Below are 12,531 nucleotides of genomic sequence, written 5' to 3' on the forward strand. Positions count from 1 at the left end.
AGGGGCCAGAACAAGGTGAGACTCTCACCCAATGGAACTAAAGTTGTATAAAGTGGCTTGCACTGGTGTGATTTAATTCAATTTGAAATCAAGGTAAAGCAAACCAGTGCAATATGCTTGTTACACCAGTGCAGCCCGTCAGCTCTAGGGGATTGTACTGATGCATGTACATTCCTGTGCATAAGAAGGGGAGACAAGAGCTGTAGAAAAACATCCCCAACATCCAAGGATGAGTGACATTCGTGCCAGTTTCACTGGGCTGTCTCACAACAGGACCAGGCTACAGAAGTTCATATAAGCAGTGGTTTTCAACCTTTTTTCATTTGTGGACCCCTAAAAAATTTCAAATGGAGGTGCAGATCCCGTTGGAAATCTTAGACATAATCTTCGGAGCTCCCGGGACCTCGCAGACCACAGGTTGAAAACCACTGATTTTAGATATCACCAGTCATCTCTGAGTGAAGTATCAGCTAACAGAAAATCCAGCAAATTAACGGAAGCTGAGTGAGAGGAGGGGATTTGTTACCTAAAACAACAATTATTAAGAGTGCAGAGGTAAGTCAGGGAAACAACTACTTTTTAAGAGTTCATTTCAACTACATGAGCAACCTGGAGAAGTAATTCCAGTTCAGGCTGGTTTCAGAGAAACGCTGCCCAGACAGCAGAATACAGAGTGGCAAAACATTACCAATAAGACACAAGCCCTGTCATTGGAACAAACTGCCACTGGCTAAACATGCCCAGAGTGAAGGACAGTAGAGAATTTAAGTGAAATGCCCTTGGCGCAGAGAAATTTATGGTCTATTCCACAAAGACTCCACTAACCAAACTCTCCAGCATAAAACCAAGTGACTACCTTGTCAGCCAATGGCACACCATGTTTGAAACATTACATCATCAGAACAAAATGTTATTGGCTTGTCTTATTCTGAGGACAGCACACACTTCCTTGCAGTTTTTCAAAGCTGCTGCCTCTTAGAAATTAACCCTTTGATGGGTGTTTCATTGAGCACAGCCTACCTTCTTTATGGTAAAGTTGTTTTTTTCCATACAAGCCTGCGTGGTTTTGTTAGCCATGGCTTGAAACTCTAAATAAACAGCCAGCTCTCTTCAGCTCAGATTATTTCTTAACCTTCACTAGAGAAAAATGAGCTATATGGGTTTTTTTTTTTTTTCATTCAGGAAAGAAATCCAACAACCTGCCAATGGTACTACAAAGAGTAGAATAGACTGAAGCAGAAACACTGCACATCCCAAAGGAAAATTACATAACAAATTTCTTAAGGAAGGGGGAAGGGCTGCTGCAGTGTAATGAAGAGTTCCTCTAGCTGGTTCATTAGACTACCTAATGGCTAGGAAAAGGGATACTGCAGACATAGGTTAGCTCTGCCCTGTTTGTATTTGTATTGCTCTATTTCAGTTTGCTTCCAAAAATAGATGCTAGCTTAAACTGCATTAAGGAGCAAAGAAAGAGGTGTGTGTATTCTTCTTCCTTTCGGTATTTCCAGTTTGTCTGGTGAGTGTTAAGAATCCGTTTAATAAGATTACTGCACAAACTCGGAAGCAGCTGATGAAACCCTTTGCATTCTAAGTAACTTGGTTATGTAACTTTTAAAAAAAGGCAGAAAGAAAGATGCAAGGAAGCTTCTAGAAGATCATTTCTTGCCTAACTTTTTTTTTTTTCCTGAAGAAATGTTGTTCCAGGGAGTGTCTGACTAGTTCTGCAGCTTGGCAAAAAAGCCAGACGTTACCTCATAGCTGCGGCCAGACAGCCCATTTCTATGCCAAGCAACCGCTGCAGAAGCACACAGCACAGGGCCCTGCTTGATTAGCACTTCTGCTGTTTCAAGAGTCCTGGAGTGTTTTGTTCAAGGTGGGCTGCTGAGTGGGTACTCGGTGTTCTTTTGTGCAAATGAGCTTGGAGGCAGGGGGAGGCATGCGAGGGGGTAGAGGTGGAGGGGGGACCAGGACACAATAGAAGAGGGCTACATTAATATTCTGCATTCATGTTATCATTGGGAAACAGGATCTGTTTGCGGTGACCTGTGCAAAAAGCACACGTAGGACCGCATCCTAAAGGTCAGAGCAAAATAAAGAGATGGGAAAACAAAGAGTTGTAATGACAGATCAGGTCAAACTGAATTAAATGCTTAATTGTTTCCCTTGTGCCTCATCAAATGGCTTTCTTTAAAGCCATGGGGATCTTTTCTTTTCAGCGAAAATCACCAATTCATCAGGGCGCTGGAAGATGAAGAGTGTTTGCAAACATTGCTGCCAATATAATTGTCCTGTCTTCTGCCCCTTCCTATTGATTGACCTAGTGCATCTGTGTCTACACACTTTAAACTTTATGGGCCAAATTCAGACCTGGGGTAATGCCATAGAATTACACCTGCCTATACCAACTTTGAATCTGGCCCCATCTATGTACTTAACACCGGTTTTGGTTCATTGTGTTGCTCACAAAAGTGAAGGACAAATAGCCCAAGCATGGAGTGGACTAAAGCTGTCCACCACACAGCTCTGCCAAGGCCCCTCAGTTCTGGACTGCAACACCCCCTGCTGTCACTGTCTCAGGGTACGTCTACACTACCCGCCGGATCGGCGGGTAGCAATCGATCTATCGGGGATCGCTCTCCCGTCGACTGCTGAACTCCAGCTCGGCGAGAGGCGGAAGCAAAGTCGATGGGGAAACAGCGGCCGTCAATCCCGCGCCGCGAGGATGCGAAGTAAGTGATTCTAAGTTGATCTAAGGTATGTTGACTTCAGCTACGGTATTCTCGTAGCTGAAGTTGTGAATCTTAGATCGATCCCCCCCAACCCCAGTGTAGACCAGGCCTCAGACTGACCTTTCCCAACTTATTAGACATTGGTAGTCATGCTGGCCTTGTGCCAAACTGGGTGGTGGTTTGTAAGGCAGATGAGAGAGTGACTAGAGGGACCCTCACACTTATTTTATCTGGGCCCCAGTGTAGAGAAATGGAAAGATAGTGTCATTGGCTCACTGCGCCACACATTGATTTATTTTCTCTAGATGCAAATAACATTGGATCCTGCTTTCTGCTTGGACGAAATAAAACAGAAAATGTTCTATGTCAGAATCTTGCCGGGGGGTAACAAGTAACCATAATAATAATAATTAATTAATAATTGTTTGCATTTTTGTCTGGAGCTCTCAAAGCATTTTACAATCAGTAAATTTAGCCTCACAAAGCCTCTATGAATTTGGTTGGCATCTTTAGACCCATTGGATGGAGGGATGGAGAGGTAAAGTGACTTGGCCAACGTCACCTAGGAAATCAGTGGCAGGGACAAGAATTCTATAACTCCTGACTCCTAGTCTTGTTTTTTAATCACAAGGCCTCACTTCCTCTTCATTGGAATTGAATTCCAATTCAATAAGAATCCTCTTCTGTCTTCAACCAAACCTGAATCTTTTCTTTGTGAATGTGGATTAGTTTATTGTCTTGTGCACCTCTGCTCTGCTGGGTTCTAGCTGATAAGTGCAAGTTAAAACATCTGGTTGAAAGTTCAAAATCCAACAAAATGCAGTTTTGATACAGCCAAATGCAAGGTAATACACCTGGGAACAAAGAATACAGGTTATAACTAGAGGATGAGTGACTCTGTTGTGGAAGCAGTGACTCAGAGAAGGAATGAGGGATCGTCATAGATAATCACCTCCACCTGAGTGCAAGGCTGTGGCAAAAGGGGCTAATTGGTTGTTGGATGTATAAAAAGGGAACTATCAAATACCATTAGGGAAATTATCTTGGCTCTGTACACTGCATAGGTAAGACTGCTAGTAAATTACTATGTCCAGTTCTGGTGTCCACATTTCAAGAAGGATGTGGAAATATTGGAGAGGGTTCAAAGGAGGGCCAAAACATGATCCAAGGGCTAGAAATTATGATGGGAGGCTTAGGGAGCTCAATCTAGTCAGCTTATCGAAGAGAAGGATGAGAAGTTGATCATTGTTTATAGATACTTACGCATGGACAGGGTATCTGATAGAATGGGTCGGGGGGGAGGGGTTCAGTCTTACAAACAAAGGTGTAACCAGAACCAATGGCTGGAAGTTGAAGTTAGATAAATTCAACCTTGAAATAAGACACCATTTCCTAGCAGTGAGGGTAATTAAACATTGGACTGGCTTATCAAGCGCAGTGAGGCCTCAGCATCCCTCTTGTTGAGTGTTTAAAATGAGATAAGCTATCTTTCTAAAAGACAAGCTGTAATCCAGCTTCTGAGAAAAATTCTTCAGCCTGTGTGATCGGGGGGATGGGCGAGTGCACTTGGATGGTCATGGTGGTTCCTTCTGGCCATGGAGTTTGCACATCTGTGAATGCCCCTGTTCATTCCCTTCCTTTATGGGCCGGGGGAGAGCAGGATGGCCTGCATTGCCCTCAACATGCTCAGAACACTTCAGCTCTGCATTAAGACAATGACTATAATCAAATCTCATGCTCAGACAGTTGCCTGCCCTGCAGGGGTCAGGAAGGATCTTTTTTCACCAATGCAAAATTGGCCAGGTGGACTCTGTGGGAGTGGGGTTTCCCCTTCTTCTGAAGTATCAGAGATGCCCACAGCTGAAGACAGGACACTGGACAGGCTGCACCAGTGCAGTGAGGTGGTACAAAGAATCCTCTTTCTCAGATGCCTGGCTGGTAGGTCTTGCTCACATGCTCAGGGTCCAGCTGATGGCCAGAGTTGGGGTCAGGAAAGAATTTCCCCCCAGGTCAGGTTGGCGGAGACCTTGGGAGGGCTTTGCCTTCTTCTGCAGCATGAAGACTGGATCATTTGCTAGGATCATCTGGACATGCCTCACCTAATCTATTCCCTGCCATTGCAGTAGCTATTAGTGGCACCTTGGTCTCTCCTGTTTTCTGCATGTGGCACACAACAGTTTAATCTTCCGAGGACTGAAATGCATTAGTTATTGGGCTCAATACAGGGGGTAACTGGGTGGAATTTAATGGAGCAATGGTCCCTTTTGGCTTTGAACCCTATCAAACTATGTAAAGCGCTAAATTCCCACGATAGCGGGTACAATATACGGGCTGGATTCAGCGCCCATTGAAGTCAATGGAAAGGTTCCCACTTACTCCAGGCCCCAAAACACGTTTCAACACCATCATCGGGGAGAGTAGCTCTTGGAGGCTTCACAAAAGGAGTGGGGGGATAAAGGTTCAGATGTGGAGTTAGTTCCAAACTTCTCCAGGAGAAGTAGGAGTTTAGAGCCTCTCTCCAGTTCTGACAATGTCCAGGGAGGATAGGGCAAGTATAGGGGCACATGGCATGCATTTCTCTACTCCAAATGTAACAAATGCCTCGTGGCTTTCAAGGAGAGCATGATCAGCCCCTCTCTTCTCACTTCTAGAAACCTGCTACTTCATAAATATCAAAATGTGCTTTCATGTGCAGCCAGGCCCCATGTCTTCCTTCACCCAGGACAGGCTCTTCTAGCTAAAGCTGCTGTTTAGTTTCAGTTTTCATTGCACAGAATAACAGAGATTGGCCCACCCTGACACCAGACTGTGCGGAACCCTATGGACTTCAGTCGGACTCTACATTTGCCTCACAGGGCCGCGGGTTGGATCTGATTGCAAGATCAGGGCTATAATTTTCAGAGGAGAAAAATGAGTGATATATTTTTGCTAATAAGAATTCGGAGCAGTGACCCTAATCAGGGGTTTGTTAAGAGCTGTGAGTTGGACTGATTGTAACCATGGCTCCTGCTTCTTACCAACCTCATCTCTTAATTAGTAAGATCAATATTTTCTTAAAAAAATAACATTTTATAATCACAGCAAGGCACTGCAGGGCAAAAAATTCATTATTTTAATTTACATCTAATGGAGAGGTGGCACTCAACCCTTAGCTTTGGGCTTAAATGCATACTAGTAACCCCTTGGAGTATGGGAATGAATACAACACTGTTCATAACCTGTCCTGTCTGTCTCCTTCCACACAGTGCAAGTGTATTTGCTGTGAGTCATGACTACGCATTTCAAAGTTTGTGAAATTGTTAGTGTCTGCATGTGTGTGTGTTTTCTCCTATTTGTTGCCTGTGGACGAAGGAAGAGACACACAAGATAGGGTTTTGAGTGCATGTTTAAATTCTGGCGTGGTGAGCTGCGTAAGTCAGGCTGGCTGAGTTGGTTAAAACCATTGCTGTTTGACTGATGATTAAATTTTTGTTTATTAGAATGGCTAACCGGAAAGCCTCCAGCCAGGATACGTTTCCTGGAAGCTTGCATGTAGGCTAGAGGAAGTACATCTGTACAAAATGCAAGCAGAGTAAGTATCTCAGATCCAAAAGGCTGGATCTTCAGTTAAACATGGTTATAGCTCCAGTCACAAAAAGCAAACCAAACGGTTGAATATTATTTTTATTTTAGACTAAGAAAAAGAACACCAAGAAAGCACAAAAATAAAGTCTCTAGGAGCGAGAAGTGTGTGTGTGTGTGTGTCCGTCCTCCATACTGGATGCAGCAATTTGGAGAACAAAATGGCTGCTGTCTCTACAGTCAGGCAGAGTTCTTAGCAGTGCAAGAAACTTTGCAGGCAGTATGCAGGACAACAAAAACCAATCAGTTCCATTTCAAATTATCTGGCAAAGATCCTTTGATAAGACAGAGTTTGCTCTTACAGACAGATGGGAAGAAGCTAATTAAATATACTTCTGGGGTGCATTAGAAGTAATATAGTACAGAGCAAAAATCCTCCACACTCTGGATATTTCCATTTCAGACATATTGGAAGGGGTGGGGAGCTGGAGGGAGGAGCTCTAGAGAACCATGAATGGGCACTAACAAGGACCAGTCCAGGTGAAGTCAAAGCCTTTCCTCCCAACAAGTAGTTAGTAAGAGGCTATACTTGTAGATTCATAGGCACTAACATGGAGGGAATTGGATCATTGTTTTGTGTCTCTGTATGAATGTAAGAAGTGTAGCTGAATGCGTACATACGGCACATTGGAAAATGGCTATGGATGCAACTGAAATTTCCTTGGAAGATAATAGCAGTACTAACCGTAAAAAGTAGAAATTGTTTAGCTTGAGGGCCTGGAAAGGGAGAGAGGTGCTTGAGAAAGAAGGGGGTTTATTAGTGTTTGAAAGTGGGTATCTGAGGGATGCTGGAAAGGAGCTACTCTGTCATTATGGGCTGCAGTTGGGGATGTTTCAGAGAGCAAACTAGTAATAGAAATATTTTATAGGACACCTGACCAGAAAGAACAACTGGACCGTGAAATGACTGTGCAAATAAAACAGGCGTGTAAAAAGGAGAGAGTGGTAGGAATTGAAGATTTTAACTACTCAGGCATAGACTGGAATACATTAAGGGGAGAAACATAAGGCTAGAAATATGTTTGCAGATCAGACAAAGGCCCGCTTTCTAATTCAATCTATGCATCAACTGCACGGCTTGGGTATTATGGAGGTAGATATTACCATATCCGAGGTAGAAGCCAAACTCGAACAGCTTAATGGGACTAAATCAGGGGGACCAGACAATCTTCATCTAAGAATATTAAAGGAACTGGCACATGAAATTGCAAGCCCATTAGCAAGAATTTTTAATGAATCTGTAAACTCAGGGGTTGTACAGTAGGACTGGAGAATTGCTAACATAGTTCCTATTTTTAAGAAAGGAAAAAAAGTGATCCAGGTAACTACAGGTCTGTTAGTTTACATCTGTAGTATGCAAGGTCTTGGAAAAAATTTTGAAGGAGAAAGTAGTTAAGGACATTGAGGTCAATGGTAATTGGGACAAAATACAACATGGTTTTACAAAAGGTAGATCGTGCCAAACCAACCTGATCTCCTTCTTTGAGAAGGTAACAGATCTTTTAGACAAAGGAAACGCAGTGGATCTAATTTACCTCGATTTCAGTAAGGCATTTGATACGGTTCCACATGGGGAATTATTAGCTAAATTGGAAAAGATGGGGATCAGTATGAAAATTGAAAGGTGGATAAGGAACTGGTTAAAGGGGAGACTACAACGGGTCATACTGAAAGGTGAACTGTCAGGCTGGAGGGAGGTTACTAGTGGAGTTCCTCAGGGATCGGTTTTGGGACCAATTTTATTTAATCTTTTTATTACTGACCTTGGCACAAACAGTGGGAATGTGCTAATAAAGTTTGTGGATGACACGAAGCTGGGAGGTATTGCCAATACAGAGAAGGACCGGGATATCATACAGGAAGATCTGGATGACCTTGTAAACTGGAGTAATAGTAATAGGATGAAATTTAATAGTGAAAAGTGCAAGGTCATGCATTTAGGGATTAATAACAAGAATTTTTGTTATAAGCTGGGGACGCATCAGTTGGAAGTAACAGAGGAGGAGAAGGACCTCAGAGTATTGGTTGATCACAGGATGACTATGAGCTGCCAATGTGATATGGCCGTGAAAAAAGCTAATGCGGTCTTGGGATGCATCAGGCGAGGTATTTCCAGCAGAGATAAGGAGGTGTTAGTACCGTTATACAAGGCACTGGTGAGACCCCATCTGGAATACTGTGTGCAGTTCTGGTCTCCCATGTTTAAGAAGGAAGAATTCAAACTGGAACAGGTGCAGAGAAGGGCTACTAGGATGATCCGAGGAATGGAAAACCTGTCTTATGAAAGGAGACTCAAAGAGCTTGGCTTGGTTAGCCTAATCAAAAGAAGGCTGAGGGGAGATATGATTGCTCTCTATAAATATATCAGAGGGATAAATACCAGGGAGGAAGAGGAATTATTTAAGCTCAGTACCAATGTGGACACAAGAACAAATGGATATAAACTGGCCATCAGGAAGTTTAGACTTGAAATTAGACAAAGGTTTCTAACCATCAGAGGAGTGAAATTCTGGAACAACCTTCCAAGGGGAGCACTGAGGGCAAAAGACATATCTGGCTTCAAGACTAAGCTTGATAAGTTTATGGAGGAGATGGTATGATGGGATAACCTAATTTTGGCAATTAATTGATCTTTGACTATTAGCGGTAAATACGCCCAATGGCCTGTGATGGGATGTTAGATGGGGTGGGATCTGAGTTACTAAAGAGAATTCTTTCCTGGGTGTCTGGCTGGTAAGTCTTGCCCAGATGCTCAGGGTTTAGCTGATCGCCATATTTGGGGTCGGGAAGGAATTTTCCTCCAGGGCACATTGGCAGAGGCCCTGGGGTTTTTCGCCTTCATCTGCAGCATGGGGCAAAGGTCACTTGCTGGAGGATTCTCTGCACCTTGAAGTCTTTAAACCACGATTTGAGGACTTCAGTAGTTCAGACATAGGTTAGGGGTTTGATACAGGAGTGGGTGGGTGAGATTCTGTGGCCTGCGTTGTGCAGGTCAGACTAGACGATCATAATGGTCCCTTCTGACCTTAAAGTCTATGATTCTATGAAGTAATACAAAGGGACTGAGTAAGGACATGAGGGGAGGACACTGGGGAAGCACCAATGACAGGCTCCCAGGGAAAATACTTGAAAGAGAGAGAGAGAGAGAGAGAGCACTCTTTGAACACTTGGAGTTTGGATTAGGGTGAACTAGTAAACCTTCAGGAGCATCTCTGAACCACTCTGCGGGATTCAGAACATGAACCCAACCCTGGAGTCAATGGAACTACCTTCATTGGCCCCTAGTGGTAATTCCTCGGAAAAGAAGGGGTCTGGGGTTAAATCCTGGTCCCATTAAAATCAATGACAAAACTCCCACTAACTCCAATGGGGCCGGACTTCACTGCTAGTATTTCATGTTTTCCTTATCCAGAAGGTTGGGCTCTGAGTATGGGGCTATAAAGCAAGGCAAAATGGTCTCCAACAATTTCACAAAACTCTTCTTTAGAAAATAGAGGGGGCAGAGGCCATCCACTCTCAACAACCCCACACAATTCTTGGTTACACACAGTCACCAAAGGGAGAACCACCAGTAAAGCTAATGATCCAAAAATGCAGAGAGCCAAACTTGAAACCATGCACTTCTGTGTCCACCAAAATGCACAAAAAAGTATTTTGCACCTGCAAATGAGGATTTGTGAACAAAAAAGTGACCACCAGACCTGATTTGCTTGCAAAAACTCTTATATATGCATTCTTGTGGGTGCGAACACTTATGTGTGCATTCTTGCAGGACCAAAAAATTTGAAGACTGGAGCCCCGCTGAAAGCTTGACTCTACATTTTACAGTGTGTTAGTACAACAGGGTTTTGATCATTGCTACCAAACCCTGAAGTAGGTTTTTTAAAAAACCTCCTTGTTTTAGTGTCATTGACTGAATGGCCTTCACTTGTTTTTAAAATAAAATGTTTAAGCTTCCAAACTGTTATGAAAATAGAGTTTATTTTAATTTAGAAGAGTCCTGCCCCATTAATTTTCTTTGCTGGGTGATTACTCAAGGTTACTCTTGGCAGGCTACACGGTGTTATGACTGTGATTTTTTTTAAAAGTGGGACTGATCAGAGTAGAATTTCCTGTTCAAGAGTGTAAAATTGACAGACAGTAGATGATTTTTGGAACATTGCAGCTCTCGGGAAGCATTTATTGTTTTCTCACAATCCATAAACTTGACTCTATCTCCTGTTTCCTGATCTACTGTAAACAATAGATAAACAGCATGCTGGAAGACTTTAAAAGATTATAGGCACTAGCGGATCTGGCAATGGCTACTGGTCTGATTTACCGGTAGTACATGAATGTTACAGGAACCTCCAAATAAACACTGCATTATTTCATTCTTTTGTTTTACAGAATGGTTTCTTTTTTGTGAAAAGATGAAACAGAAAAAAAAGGAGATCAATAGGTGCCAATGAACTACAGTTCTGTTAGTCACCCCCACTGGCTACGCAAATCGATAGAAGACTCGGACTATTAAATAAAGATACGGCCTTTGTGTAAAATGTTACCTGATGAAACAACAGTCTCTATTCTGAAGTTGTTGCATCAAAGGCTGGGAAGAGGAGAGTGCTGTAAGCAAAGTCAAGTAGTAGGTGAATAGTGTGAAAAACAAAGGCTGAATTTTTAGGAGTCTTCATAAAAATAATAGTAAACTGAGCATATGTTTTTAGAATGAGCACTCCAGGAAAACTCTTCCCAGTATAAGGGCTGTCAGAGATAAAGGTAATTATGTTTGTGCTATAAATGTTTGCTTAATAAAATGCAAATGCACTGTAACAGGTGCTCAAACTTATAAGAAAGATCTGGCAAGCAAGAAATGAAATTGCAGCACATAGGACAGAAGCTGAAATCTTTTTTATACCCTGGTTAGATTTCCTATGAAAATGTGCCCTGCTCTGCATCAGCCGATTCCTGCACCCATTGATTTAAATGGGGCTCTGTACAAGTGTAAGTGTCCACATACAAGGAGTTCATTGCAGGATCAGAGCTGGATTGTAAGCTGTCCAGTCAGCAGTTGTCTTCCTGGGTGCTTTGTCTGTGCCTAATATACAGTGGACACTGCTGAACTACAATTACTAAAGCTGGTCCAAAAATGGGATGGTCGCTGTAGAAAATTTGGCTCAAAACTAACATTTCAACCTTTGGTCAAAGAAATGAAGAAAATTAGCAGCAAAACCTCAAAATGTGCAGCTAAAAATTCTCTGTTTTGGTCTTCTGATGTAAAATTGAAAAATTTCAAGGATAACAGGTACTTTCTGCAAAAATATTTGTTGAATCAAAAACCCAAGTTTTTGTCCAAAAAAAGTTTACGTGGAAAGTTTTCATCCAGCCCTAATAAATAATAATAGCCACTTAGCTAATCCTCTGCTAGTAGAGCTGATAGGGTATAATAAGAAGTCTATGCATGTCCTTTTTCATGATAAAATATTGTTATAAGTAGTGGATATTTTCTATATGATTTTTTAAAACGTCTGGTTGAATTTCTCATAACTGCTCTGACAATTTGGTGCAATTACTGACCTCCCAGTTTCTAATATGTTAATTGGTGGCGGTACTGTCAGTGCGTTTAAATTACCAGTAACCTATTAAAAAGCTGCTGCAGAGTAACACTCCCGTAACAATAACCACTGCAATGCTGTAACCTGCTAGAGTTTTAACTCGAGAGCCAAGCTTTGGTCTGTGCTGCTGTTGGCTGGGGTTAATTAAACAATCAGAGCAAAGTGATTAGTACGTTTTTGGGACTTTACAAGTTGTGTAGAAGAGCTGATTGAATTTGTGACAAGAGATCCCCTACATTTTACAAGGCAAACTAAGCAAAATATGAAGATCTTCAGCGATTGTTGCCATGTTTCTTCCTTAGGGGCTCTAATCTATTGTTTTAATTTATTGGCATAAGTCACCACTTACACCTGCATCAGATTTTGCCCTGAGCCATCTTGCTGTTCCTGACAGCTGGCTAGGGCAAAAGAAAATCATCCGGCTATGAATGTTTTCTCATAACTTCATAACGAGGGTATCTGAAAAAGTCTAAACCTTTGAGATTCAGGCCTTGACTTATTTAAAAAAAAATGGGGCTGGCCACTGACATATGTGATTCATTTGTGTACCCACACTCTGGTTGCACATGCAACTTGGGTTATGGTGC

The sequence above is a fragment of the Emys orbicularis genome, chromosome 12 (assembly GCF_028017835.1).
Source record: "Emys orbicularis isolate rEmyOrb1 chromosome 12, rEmyOrb1.hap1, whole genome shotgun sequence".
Classification (NCBI taxonomy): Eukaryota; Metazoa; Chordata; order Testudines; family Emydidae; genus Emys; species Emys orbicularis.